Source organism: Triticum dicoccoides, chromosome 2B (genome assembly GCF_002162155.2).
Source record: "Triticum dicoccoides isolate Atlit2015 ecotype Zavitan chromosome 2B, WEW_v2.0, whole genome shotgun sequence".
Lineage (NCBI taxonomy): Eukaryota > Viridiplantae > Streptophyta > Magnoliopsida > Poales > Poaceae > Triticum > Triticum dicoccoides.
Genome location: NC_041383.1, coordinates 69,662,335 through 69,676,121, shown reverse-complemented (window position 1 = coordinate 69,676,121; position 13,787 = coordinate 69,662,335). Strand labels below are relative to the sequence as shown.

Sequence of the window (13,787 nt, the reverse complement as noted above, 5' to 3'; positions counted from 1 at the left end):
GTGTTTCTCGCGGCCAGCTTTCAAATAAAATCCATTTTGAATTTATTCTGATGACTTTAAAAAAAAATTCAAGTTTCATTGTTGAAAACTTAGTACGAGGCTACGAGCGACTGATTAAAATCAAATTTTGTGTCTAGGACTGACATAAAAAATTGCTTAAAATTATCCCCCTCCGTTTCAAGATATTGTGTGCCTTCGATTTCCGCGCTTGAACTTTGACCATAAATTTAACCAACGAGTCCGACTGCAGCGGGAGAAAAGTTATATAATTGAAAACTTCTTTTGAATACGAATTCACTGGTATAATTTTTGCTCCCGCCGCTATCGGTCTCGTTGGTTAGATTTACTGTCAAAGTTGAACCTCGGAAAACGTGGGCGCGCTATATTTTGGAACGGAGGGAGTATCTCTAAAACTTGTTAACATTTGACAATTTTACATGCAAAAACCATAAGTTTCATAGTTGAAACTTAAAACTTTTGAGGGATTTTTTTTACTTTTTTTCTAGAACAGAGGGATTTTTTTTAACGTGCACTCGTGCGGGATTCAACAACTTTGTGAATCACAAGACAAATCGAACGGTCGGCACAGCTTGGCAGGTGAGTGCATCCGCCGTGCTTGCGAATTTCTGAATCTAAGGAGGCCGGCTACATATTGCATTTGTGCGTACAAACTAGTATGTTTATACTCCCTCCGTCCGAAAATACTTGTCACTAAAATGGATGTATCTAGATGTATTTTAGTTGTAGATACATTTATATTTATTTTGATGACAAGTATTTCCGGATGAAGGGAGTATAAAATAGGTTCAAGTTTATCGGAATGCATGTATGTTGATAATATTATATCTTTGCTGAGTAAAAAAAAAAGTACGTCGCGTGTGACACGCCGGGTGTTGTGGGGACACTTTTTGCTCTTCAATCAACAAAGCAAACCCTCCACCGCGCCCTCTGGTACGACTGATAAGAAAAAAAATGCGTCAAAGAAAAAGAACAATAAGAAAAAAAGAATTTTGTCAAACGGGAGCACGATATGCACATCGCTAAGCATAAAAAAAGTAGCATGGACGAGGTCGCCCTCTCGTACGTTCATGTTCGAACCAGAAAACGCCGTCACTTCGCTTGGACGTCGGTCACATAACAGCGTGTGTGGTTGTCATAACTCATACGTATATGCATTAAATATGCTCACGTCCGCCTCCGCTAATCCCGTCTACCCCGTGTATCCCGAAGCCAACGGACGCATCACGATTCAGTGAGCAGGCGAGCTCGTCCGCGCCATCGAATTTCCGTTACCTTTTCCCCTTCTTTATGTTTTTACAGTGAAATAACAATATACAAAATATATTCGGCATTTCAATTTTTCGTTAAAACATTCAAATGAAATCAGAATTACAAAATTTATTCCTGATTTTAAAAATATTAGAAATTAAAAAAATCTGGTTTTATAATTTCGCAAACATTTAAAAAATGTTGCCATTTAACAAAATCCTATTTCAAAATTGTTGGAGTTTTTTATAAAATTAATATTTTGTAAAAGAGTATTAAAAAATATTATTCTAGTGAAAAGTTCACAAAAACAAAATAATGTTTGCGTCTAAGAAAACATTTCTTATTTTTTTTGAATATTCCCTTTTAGAAACTAAATAATGTTGTGTTTTATAAAAGGTTCACGGTTTCAAAATATTGTTTTTCAATTTCAATTATCTATATCTATACATTTATATCTATACCTCTATATCTATATCTATATCTATATCTATACCTTATTATTAATAAAGCAAGGTACGTTTCTCCAATATTTTCATCCGTTCACCGCCGAAAATAAAAAATTTCTATCCGAGGTGGTACTAAATTTTTGTGCGTCTCTCCACTATAAAAGACAAAAATATTCGGCACTTCACATTTCCAAAAAAATTCTATCTAGGTGTTACTAAATTTTTGTGCGTCTCTCCACTATAAAAGACAAAAAGTTTGTCCAGAATTCCACAATTGGGCCAGGCGCACTCCAGCTCAACAAAACCAACCCAGTAATTTATCCTGCCCATGCGTTGGGAAGACCTTATTTGTCACGGGTTGCGACAAATAGGTTAAGGTATGCACAGGTCGCCCAGGACTGTGCCGGCTCATTTTTTTTCACTGTTCTGTTTCTGTTACATTAAAACTATTCCCATTTCTAATACTATTCCCGTTTCTAATTTTGTTTGTGTTTTTCCAAAATTATGTAGAATTTTCAAAAAAAAATGTTCACATTTTTAAAACTATCTGTGCTTTAAAAAAATTAACGTTTTCAAAAATATTTGGCAGTTCACATTTCTCTGAATGTTCACAAAAATAAATAGAAAAATCAAATCTTAAGCTATTGTATTTTCTTAAATATTTGCGGTGTCCATTGGTTAGCAGCGCGCGTTTGGTCTTTCCTGGTTGGATATAAATTAATAAATTATAGGTATGTGCCAATAAAAAAGAATATGTTGTTTGACTCTAATTAGAAAAAAAAGGTGGGGATACGTGAGCACAAAAATAATCAAAGAGAGTAAACTGTCATATTGAAGAGATATTCATGCGTAATTATGCTTATTAAGGACAGTATAACCGCACCTAATCCCTGCCCTCACAGCAATTTGCATTTTCGGCGGTTCGTTTTTGTGATCTGAGCATTCCTGGCCGTCAGATGTAATTTTTGCGCCACGTCTGCCGTTTACTGGGCCGACTGTCCTCGGGGGCGCTACTCCAGGAGAAAAATCGCTGGTTTCTGGTTGATTGGGCCGAACGAACCGGCCCAACAGGAAGCATGGTAGTAGTAGAGCCTCTGCGTGGTTCCCGTGGTGAGGGTTAGTGGGTCGACTCCCTTCGTCCCTCTCGACTCGGGAGACGAATCTGTAGCGCCGCCGCCATCCCCGTTGTCCCTGTCGCCGCTTATCCTCCTCGCTGCTGCAGCGCATCCTCTTCTCTCTTTGCCATGTGATTTGCTTGAATCCCAAACGGGGAAACCCCTAGCTCACGCCTCACAGTTGCGCGAGGCAAAGGTCACGAGCACCTCCTGTTGGCGATGGAAACGAACAGGCCCGGTCCTAGAGGGGGGCGATCAGGGCGGCCACGGCTCTGCCTCTTCCATGCGACTGGCAACGGCTATGGAGGCGCGGCACCTTCTCCACGCTCTCGCAATCCTCCCGCTCGCAAACTCGGGTTGCGGTCTTGCGGACACCACCTCTGCCAGTAAGGGCAGGACCGCAGTGGACAACATGGTGCCTTCTCCTATGGGGCAGACCGGCAGCGGCCAATCCAACCCAGATCCGTTGGTTTCAGCAGATATAGAGATCACTATAGGTCATCTCCCCTCTTGCTCCTTTTCTCCTCAAATACACATTTCCATAAGAAAATAGATTGTTGTTTACTTCTTACAGCTCCAGTGGTGCAATATTTTTGAGATCTACATTGTTTTCTGTCGATTGGCCTGTTGATTTTGAGTTTAACATGCATGGGCGTCAAGTCTTGACAACTGACAGTGGACATGGATAGGGAAGCTTCGGCCAAGAGTGTGGTCAAGCTTGGTACTGTTCTGGTACGTGTGCCAACCCTTGCAGTTGATAGATTATGCGTGAATGCTTTACATTCTCCATTGAAATTTCTTGTAGGTAACCCATTGAAACTTCTTGTATTCAATGGTCTGGGACATAGGTACGATTATATATTTTAAGTTTGTTCTAAACTTTTTTCCTTGAATTCTTTAACTATATTAAGGATCTCTCGTTGGTTCTGTCCGGATTGTACATATTTTCTATATGTATTATCCATTTTCATTGCAATCAGTAGCAAGAAGCACAGATAACTGCTTACGAAGTTTGTTAGATCTCATTTCTGAAATTTTATATATAGGTACTCCCTCTGTAAACTAATATAAGAGCGTTTAGATAATTAAAATAGTGATCTAAATGCTCTTATATTAGTTTACGGAGGGAGTATTATGTATGGTTGGTACGTCTCTCCAATCCTAATCATTGTAGTGGCAGCGGCCACGGATGAGGGATGACACCCCATCCTAACACTCTCAGGAGATGAGGATCAGTGCCCTGGCCGTGCATGCGCCCACGAACAAATCACATAGGCGAGCAGGTCGTCTCATTTCTGCCTCCACCCGTGCTAGACACGCAAATTCGTCCAAGGCCCCATCTGGTTGTTGTATTGGCAGAGAAAAAAAGGTAGCCTATAGGTTCGGCTCTTAAATCCAGTCGTTCATCTTTATATTTCTATATATAGGATGGACTGATACTATTATTTTGCTACATCTATGAAAGCAAGTTAAGGTATACTTGTGTGAGGTTCTTGGCATATTACTCTCCTCCCTGCATATATATCACTGAATTTGTAGGTTGAGCAAATCATATACCAGAGAAAGATTAAAGCCTGAGTCTATTCATGTTGCAGGATAGCTATCTTTGCAAATGCTCTGCCAGAAGGCCAATTGATCAGTATATTTTCTTCCTATTCCATCTCTGATTAGTGCCAGTTACTTCTGGCATGGAGCTCGTGCACAAGTTAAAGTTCAGTTTAGCAGGCAATGTAAACCAAAAGTTACTTGTAAAGATAATTGTACACAATCTGCTAAAAATAGTATGCATTCTTACCTAGATAACTGATTCATCTGAGCCAGACATGTTTTCATTCTAATCTGCATTGCGAGAGTGTGTAAAAATTTGGATTGCACAATCTCCATATATGTTTCTTGACTCCGCAAGCATTTTTCTGTTGTAAAAGTAGAAAGGTGAGAGGAGGATGCCATGCTTAATGTGAATCAGCATCAGCGAACTGTTTTTCTAATCGTTTATTTCCCTTGTGATGATTTTCTAACTGAATCCCTTCTGATATTTTCCTCAAACAGGTTCCAAAACTTTTACTTCATAGGCTCTTTCCTAATGTGCGCTATTCATTCTGGATCGATGGGAAAGTTAAACTTGTGAAGGATACTTATTAGCTATTGGTGAGGTAAATATCATCTTCTCTCACTGAGCTTCGTCTGCTACTTGTTGTAACTACTCTGCACATAACTCAATGAACATTTAAGTATGCCGTCAAAAATTAGTTTGGTTGTTGCCAGTGCCACTTATGCTCTATCTGTTGTATTAAGATCCAAGCTGCACCATATAATTACTCTAATATTTTCTCAAAGTCTGCTCTTATCTGGATCTTGTCTTATTATTCTCTGATTCTACTTTCTTAAATAATTTATTTGCTAATATTTTCCTTTTTATGATGAGTCATGTCGACTAGGCTTATTATCTTGGTAGGTATATGTAGATAGTTCAGTGTGAGCTTCAGCAGTGCAAACTAAACTTCCTATTTATATATTTTATCTGTAGTAGTGGATTGTGTTAAAAATAAGTTTCAACAACATGAACATGGTAGGGGCGACATATTCTTTGCTCTCTCCCCGCGGTGGCGTCCAAGTCAACTTCTAGGGGACGTCAACCGAGGGTGCGGCTTGTAGGTGAGGGAGATGATGGCAGGCTTTTGTTCCCCTTGTGTTTAACCTTTTTCCCCATCAACGACATCAATACCACATACCAGCAATCTGCTCTTGTTCGGAGCCGGACCCTAGGTCAGCATTTTGCTGCCCTATATACAGTGTTCTGTTTTGTTAGACCAATTCCTTTTCTCTATTTTTCCTTGATTGGTTATCATGGTTTTGGTTAAGGATATGCGTGGACAACTACAATTACAAAACAGTCTGGGTTCATGGTTGTCGAATTGTTCTCATTGGTTTGGAGGAACATGCCTTGCTCTTGATTTAATCATTGGAGCAACTGTTAGGATTTGAATCCATTGGGTCTACATACTTTGGCATTCAATCTTCTTAAAAGATACAGGTGCAGGCCTCTCCTCTCTGCTGCATCATTGGTGGGGATCTGTCCTGTCGATGGATACATCCGGTGTCAACCTTTTGCGTTGCTCATGTAACACATGTTGATGTTGCTCACTCCATGATCTGATAGTTCAGTATTTTTCAGATGCCTACTAAACCTCCCATGTTTAGTTTAGTTGTAGTACAATAGTAGTGCATGTTCGAATTGTATTGCCCTTTGCTTCATCCATTACTACAGATCACATTGACCTCTCCCTGGAAGGAAACAAAACCTTTGACAAAATTTGAAGAATGGTACCATCCTATAAGTTAATGTAAAAGGTGTTAATATTGTAATAAGGAACTGTACAAATGGAACCAAAGTTTAGTTACAACTTATTAAACGGTTTTGCTTGGTGATGTCGTATGTACTATATTGATTTGTTTTTTTTTGTAATCCGGGTCTTTTGTTATCGAATAAAATCCTTAAGTTTGCTCTTCTCCTTTCCTTCCATTAAAATAATCCGTCATATCAGGGTAAGATACATACCGGGAGAGCCTCAGCCTCCTCAGAGTTTAGCGCTTCCTGGCCGTCGGATCTGGACCTTGATGCGATTTGGGCCGTCCGATCTCGCTCTGGAGTGAGCCACACCGTCGGATAAAAACGTGTTACTGTGGATCGAAACAGTGTGCGCCCCGGGCTGCCACCGCGCGCGTAATTTCTGGATCCCGCCGAGGGCACAAGTGGCAATTCGCGTCCAGGTCTGTCACGTGTCGGCGGCTGATTCGTTCCTAGCGGGAGAGAGGTAAATATCTCCTGCCACCGCCGTGATTCCAGTGACCCACCGAGGGCGTTATCGTCTTTTCAGGCCTGTTGCGTGCTCGTCACTGGTTGGCCCGTCGGTGTGGATGAGGTGAGGGCGCCGGCTGCCTTGACTCTTCGTCCTCCCATTCGCCCCCCTCGTTGGTGAGAACCTAGCCGCCTCTTCCCCGTCGCATTCCTCTCTCTGCTGCTCGCGCCGCGGTCGCCATCGAGGGCTTGCCGCCCGCGTCGCCGCTTCCCCGTCGAGCTCGCGCGTCACGTCGTCGAGAGAAGGCCAGGCGGAGCGATAGGAGGAGGCCAAGCGGAGTGCGCCAGACGGTGTGCGTCGTTTCCATGGCTGCGCGCTGGGCGACTCCGACACCTCCGTCTCATCCCTCCCAACCCGATGAGGAGGCCGAGCCGCCACCTGCTGCCGGCCCTCGGGCCGTCTTGCTCGACCATGCCCAGGGCGCGCCTTCGGCGAGGCCTCCTGCTCCGAGCAGAGGGCGCACAAACGACCGGGGCAGAGGAGGAGACCCAGGCGGAGCACGCCATCTCTGTCGACCGGAGGAGCACCAGGTATTTAACTTACGCAAGCAAGGCCGTGAGAGGGAGATAGAAGGAGAAGCAGAGGCAGAAGCAAGAGGAAGGAGAACCTCGAGGTGTTGCGGCGCTCGGGCCTTGGTCAACTATGCCGCCCCTTCGCTCTCGCGCCGCCAGGGCCCTCTTGCTCTTAGGTTCCTCTCTCTCCCTCCCTCCCCCCACACCCCCCACACCCCCTCTCTCTCCTGTGCATCTCCATCAATGTCCATTGTCTAATTTGTTGTTGATTTGGTAGGACGAGCTTGGCTGATTTCATGGTCCTGTTGCGATTGGTTCCGGATCTGACCGCACACCTCCCGTCTGTCGCCGCCGTTTGCTCGCTCGCCGCCATCAGAAAGGTTCGTTCTTCCTTCCTTCTTTATCCTTCCAGATGTCCTGTTCTTCGTACCTCATGCGTGTTTGTTGGTTTCGGCTGCACAGGTTGGTTGTGAGGGTTTGGTGCCAGGGTCGTTGCTGGGTCCGTGGCTGTTGTTCCTTCAGATTTGGCCATCTTTCCTCCTGCATCTCCAACGAAGGTGCTCTTCTTCATGGCCCACTCTTTGAGAGGTTTATTGGTTAGTTTGCTGTACCTGCCAACTGTGAAATCCAGGAGGATTTGTGATTCCTGTTGTCATTTGGTTTGTCATTATTTGCCATTTGCATGTGTGGTCAGATCCAAGTGTATTTGATTGGTCTGTATACGATATGTAAGGTTGATGATTGTCCTATACATGTTTGGTTTAGTACTGTGAGCTGTGCAGGTAGTAAGTTTAGGGCTGAACATGTAGAGATGGGGGTACTGTGTTAGTTTAGGACTGAACATGTAGAGATGGGGGTACTGTGTGAACATTAAATCCCATTAGGCAATTCAAATCTTGGCGAATACGACAACCCAGTTTTAGGAGCTATTGTTCTCAGCTTCTTCCAAGTTGAATTCGATTAAAAAGTGGATGTCATGTTTCTCTAATGAGCACCAGAAAATGTTTTCTTTGCAATGCCATTGTTGTAGGGTTCTGACATAACCTGTTCTCCCAAAATTTGTTCTAAGCATATTTAAAGGTTTTCTTATTACTATATCTTGATCATGGTTATATTCTTTAATAGCCACCATAGTACTGATTGGTGACTGGTTTTTGGAACATATGTTGCCAATCAAAAGATTTGGAATACAATTGATGTATGAAGATCTATTTGCTGATTGCCTTAACGCAGAAGGAGAGTCTCACTGCAACTGCTGGAGCACATAAACCACCCTTTCTTCTCAGTTTTGATTTGAAAACCACTCATACTCTATTTGCAGATTGCCTTAACGCAGAAGGAGAGTCTCCTCTGCCACTGCTGGAGCACATAAACCACCCTTTCGTCTCGGTTTTGATTTGTAAACCACTCATACTCTCCCAAATATGTCACCTAATATGGAAGCTATATATCACCAAGTACAATTCTGAGTTTCCTGTGCAAGAATGAAGACCTCAGTTTGTGTATTCCATCCTGTACAGATAACTGGTTACTACATGCAGAATCATCCCAACTCCCTTGTTCCATACTCTCTAGAAATTCAGTTTACAATATGTTGATTTGCATCTTGTTTCTGCTACCTGGCACTGTACGCTTTATATGTTGTGGACTCGGTCTTCTGTAGCGATTGTAAAGATTGTTGCTAGCTCCTTTGATTTGTGTGCTGCTCAACGGTGCGAAGTACCATATAATTTCATTTCAAGTCAGACACGATTTCTTCTACCATCAAAAGATTCATGTAAATAAGCTTTGAAAACCTGACTTCTATTCAGTCGTTGCAAGTAATATTTTCGGTATGACAGACACAATTAGCATTCAGCAAAACAAGCTCGACAAGATTTACGACACTAAGCCCACCAAGTGTCACCGAAATGCTTCTACAAATGACACATTATACAGACTGCTAACTTACAAGTTGTTTGTTACATATAGATGCATGTTCCTTGATGTCAACTGAGTGCTGGGTACTCTCCCGCAACAAATAAATATATAACAAGTGAGTGCTCCGCTACTGCATATAATTGTGTTCTTATTTCAGTTTCATGTAATATTTTTTGGTTTCGATACTGTCACTATGAAATTGCCAATTCTAAACTTGTATTTATTCCTCTACTGTAGGAGATTTATACTGTCATTTGATTAGCCCCTGGTGTGGAATCAGAAGGTCAGACATTTGTTTTTGAGTTGAATGGCTGCCCAGCTGTGTACGTATGCACCAGAACAGAGCATGGAATGAAGGGGGCAGCTAGGGAGTTATCATGGTGAGTTATATGTGCTTTAACATCCCTTCTTGTTACTTGATTCTTTGATCAACTCTGATGTTTAGTGTTCTGCATTAGTCATATGAACCTCTCCTTATACGATAAGTTTAAGGGTTTAAATTTTAAACCTGGTCTGCACACCAATGAATGCCAATGTTTATGCATATGTTTGAATAGATTACTGTCCAGTAGATGAATCAGTGAAGTGAGAGCATGTAGTAATGGTAGGGTAGGTATGATTTTATTTCAAGTTTTGTGTGAAATATCCTAGCAATTACTTATGTGGTTATATAATGATATATTTAGGATGGGCCTTAAGGTGTCGAGACCAGAAAAATAGAAAACTGAAATTTTATTTGTATTAATTCCCTTGTTTCCATTTTTTGGAATTTCTTGCTTTTTTAATAGGTGTTATGCTTTCAAGGTCCATAATCCTTGTGATGTTTTCTTCTATTGATTTACAGGTCCTTGCGGTTGTCATTCCCATGACTGTGCCATTCGCGTTTGTACAGGGTGAGCTCTGTTATGTTCGTCTATTTACTCGGTGGTTACTAGAGAATATATTTCATGTGCCCTGTCTTGGTTGATAGTGTATCTTGCTCTTGCTTTCTTACCGTCGAGGAGATGGATAGATATAGATTCTAGGCATGTCCTTGGTCCTTGCAAAAGAGTTTTTTTTGCTGCCTTCATTGCTTTATTTGGTACCTTGCTCTTTTCCACTGTTGATCAGGAGACAATTTTGGCATCAACCCCCGTCCTTGCTCTTTGCAGAGGAGGATTTTGTTCTTTTCTTCGATGGATGTACATTTTGCTCATCTGCTGACCATTATGTCTTTGCAACCTGCAGTATTTCTCAGTTCGCTATACAGAGATGGAGCTTGCAGAACACATCAATTTACCGGTCGATGGCATGTGGGCTCAACTCGTGTGTGGATGCGCAGCGGGGCAAGTCCGCCTGATGAAAGGTGTGGACGAAAGAGCGACAATAACTACGGGGTTGGTCAAAGATTGAAAGAAATCTCTTATGTGTCTTCGGCTTCGACACTACGCATAGGAAGCCGTTGCTAATAATCCAATCTTTGAAAAGGTTAGTTCAAGGTTCATAACTCTGTTGTCAATGGAGAAAATGTTGTTTCAAGTGATTGAACAAACTAATCATAGCAGGTTCATGTGTTGTGGCGTATGAAATGTTGAACGTCAAGACGATCAGGTGGATCTATCAACAAATATGTTTCTGTGGAACTACATAGGTTCTTTGTTGCCCCTGTGGCTTGATTTTTGTTGTATGAAAAGTACATTGTCTGTGTCAAACTTGATGTGGATTGACGAACGGTTCTACTGACAAAATCCCTCATGGTTGCTTTGCATTTGCTACATGTGATTGCCTTGCCTTCTGCCATGACTTTGACAAATGATCTTATACGAAGTTGCAACAATATTGTTGTTTGTTTAAACGCTGGGACAAAACGTTCAGCCAAGGCGCGTTTCCGATCTAGCGTATATTTCTCACGGAGCCTTTCCATTGTAGAGAATGCTTGCCCCTCTCCTCTACATTAGACTTGCAAGCCTGTGTCACCATCTTCCGGTGGAACCCTAGGATAGTACTACTAGGTCAAGGTGTTTGTCTTTCGGGCAGGTTGCAGCGTTTGGCTATGTTGATTTATGATTCTTCTCTGGTGTTCGCAAATAATGGATGTGTCAACATGTTCTCTAAGACACTAATGATGTAGATTATCTATCTTTTTGATTACCGTCGAACATATATTCTTTGTCTACACAACCTTAACTTTATTTTCATGAGCCCATGCATTAAAAAGTTCCTATCATCCAACTGAAAAAATTGAAGGGCGCAGCAACGCGCGCCATCAACGATCTAGTGAAACAGTATTTATGCGCTGCATTAGGCACCCATCCAGTTACACCGCTGTAGGAGAGTAGTCGAAGCAACCATGTCCGAAGGTCGTCACACATCCACCAAATGAGGAGGCATGCACAACCCGGGATGGAGGCGGACGCGAAAGGCATGAGTTGGGTGCTCGCCACCACGCATACCAACCCCACCACTATCAAGATTTCACGGGCCAAATATGTCCAATGAGAAGACCGCAACTCCTTGCTTTCTCGCCTACCATTTTGGAGACCATTTTTTTGTGGAGACATCGATTATCTTCCCCGTTGATTGTCGAAAATAAAATATCTCTCCCATTGCAACGCACGGGCGTATGTGCTAGTCATATATAAAGGGTATTCAATGTTCGTTTCGTTTTTGAACATACAATATACTCCCTCCTATCCTTTCTAGTTTACATATAAGTTTTATGTGTAGTCAAAGTATCTCTACTTTGATCAAAAAAGTATCAACATTCAACAACACCCAATCAATATTGTTAGATTCGTACGTACTCCTAGATTTGTACTCGAGATGGTTTCCAATTTGTTTTCAACCACGTGAATGTGCTTGTTCTCGCGCATGCTCTTCCTACTAGGATTTCGCCACGTATAGCCAGTCCAATAGTAACTTTTTAAGCTCCCTATCCAATAGTACACGTGGAGTACTGACAACATCTATACTAGAGTATGCAGTGCTCATAGTAGTACTCCCTCCTTCCATTTATATAGGGCCTATGTGGAGGAAAGAGATGTGAAAAAGTAAGGGGAGTGAGCTCTCATGCAAGAGCCTAGTTATATACGCATTCCTAGTTAAATACAATAAATTTGAAGAAAGAGATAGAGAGGAGATGAAAAAAAGTAATAATACAATACCCAACCTTATATATTTTTTGTGGGAAATAGCCAACTGTCACAGCCCTAGCTTAGACCTTGTCTGTCTTTGCATAAGCATCCATGCATCATTAAATTTTATGAAACTTGAAATGGGGATTGCCTAAACCCTAGAATCAAAGGAATTCACTAGGTTCAACTAAAATATTTTCGGTGAATCCAAATGGCTTTCAAAAATGTTCATCATTTCTGGAAATGCTAGAACCATGACCAGAGGTGTTGCACATTTTTCCATGACATATTTGGTCACTGAATTAAATCATATAGTATTTGCAATTGGGCATTTAAATGCTATATATTATTTTAAGTGCTCAATTAATTCTGAACTTAAGTGTGGGCTGCTAGGAATAATCCTAACAGAGCCCACAACTATTTTCAGGATTTTTGGAAATGTTTTGGTATTTTTAATAAAGCCACAAAGATTACAGAAAAATAGAAAACAGAAAATAAAAGAGAGAGAGAAGCACTTACCTGGCCTACTTACCTGCGGCCCAGTAGGCAGCCCACCTGGCCAGCCCTCTCTGGCAACCCAGCCCACCACCGCAACTCTTGTCGTCTTCCTCCTCTACCAGGAGGAGAAGCAGCTGCGTGCGGTGCGCACAGCCACCCATGGCCACCTCCTGCCTCCCTGTTGGCCTCCCTGGCGCCCCGGAGTCGTCCTCGAGCGCCACGCAGCCCCCTGAAGCCCCCCTCTCGCTCTGGACCCCCTCCTCCTCCTCCTCTGCTCTCTCTCTCTCCCGCGATCGACCACGGGCACCCGAGAGCGCCGACGAGCACCGCCACGGCCACAGCCACTCCCCCGCTCCCTCTCTGTCCCAAGCGTGTCCGCCTCGCCGTCTTCGTCCTCTCCACCGAGTCACGCGGCGCCAGAAGCTCTGCTGCGCTGCCACCGCCGCTGTTTCCCTCGTCGGCCACCGAAGATCGTCGTCGTCCATTCGCCGCCCCGAGCGCCTCCCCGAGCCCACGGAGCTGCTCTTCGACCTCCCTGTGATCTCCTGTTGCTTCCCCCTCGCTCTCCCCCTCCGTTCCTGTCCCCTAGCCCCATCTTCCGACCGTGCCATGAGCTTCACATCGCCGGTGATGTCGCCGCCGTCATTCTAGCCACCGGAGCTTGTGTCTGAGCGCTTCGTCGTGCTCAGAGCATCTCCAGGAACCCGTATCACTCGCTGGTTCGCCTCCCATGCACCGTAGCCTCGTCCCCAAGGTCGACCGAACTCCGGCGGCCGCAACCGAGCTCGCCGCCGTCGACTCCGGCCACCCCAGGCCCAGACACGGCCACCACCCGACGCGTAGTCGAGCTAGCTCTCCAACGCGCCTAGCCGCACGTCATTTGGAGCACCACAGAGGAAACCCGAGGCACAAGTACGCCATGGACCTCGCCGGCGACTAACTGCCGGCGGGTTTGACCCCGCTGACCACGGGTTTGACCACCCCGTCCCACTGACATGTGGTCCCAGGGCCCCGCTAACCTTAGCTTAGTTTTTAATTAAACTTAATTAACCAC

General features: G+C 43.5%; 1 long non-coding RNA gene across 20 annotated transcripts; it reads left to right on the top strand.

Moving 5' to 3' along the window:
* The first annotated feature begins 2,845 nt into the window (after window positions 1-2,845).
* Window positions 2,846-10,896, top strand: LOC119362202. 20 transcript variants are annotated; one of them, XR_005173183.1, is made up of 12 exons: window positions 2,846-3,562; window positions 3,636-3,678; window positions 4,011-4,199; window positions 4,426-4,983; window positions 5,404-5,485; window positions 6,376-7,378; window positions 7,480-7,582; window positions 7,665-9,237; window positions 9,360-9,502; window positions 9,967-10,015; window positions 10,350-10,589; window positions 10,667-10,896. It is a non-coding gene; the product is annotated as an uncharacterized LOC119362202 (long non-coding RNA). The 20 variants fall into 20 exon arrangements; XR_005173176.1 differs by having other exon boundaries at window positions 4,880-4,983; window positions 5,404-7,378; XR_005173178.1 differs by having other exon boundaries at window positions 4,426-4,469; window positions 4,880-7,378.
* The last annotated feature ends 2,891 nt before the right edge of the window (window positions 10,897-13,787 follow it).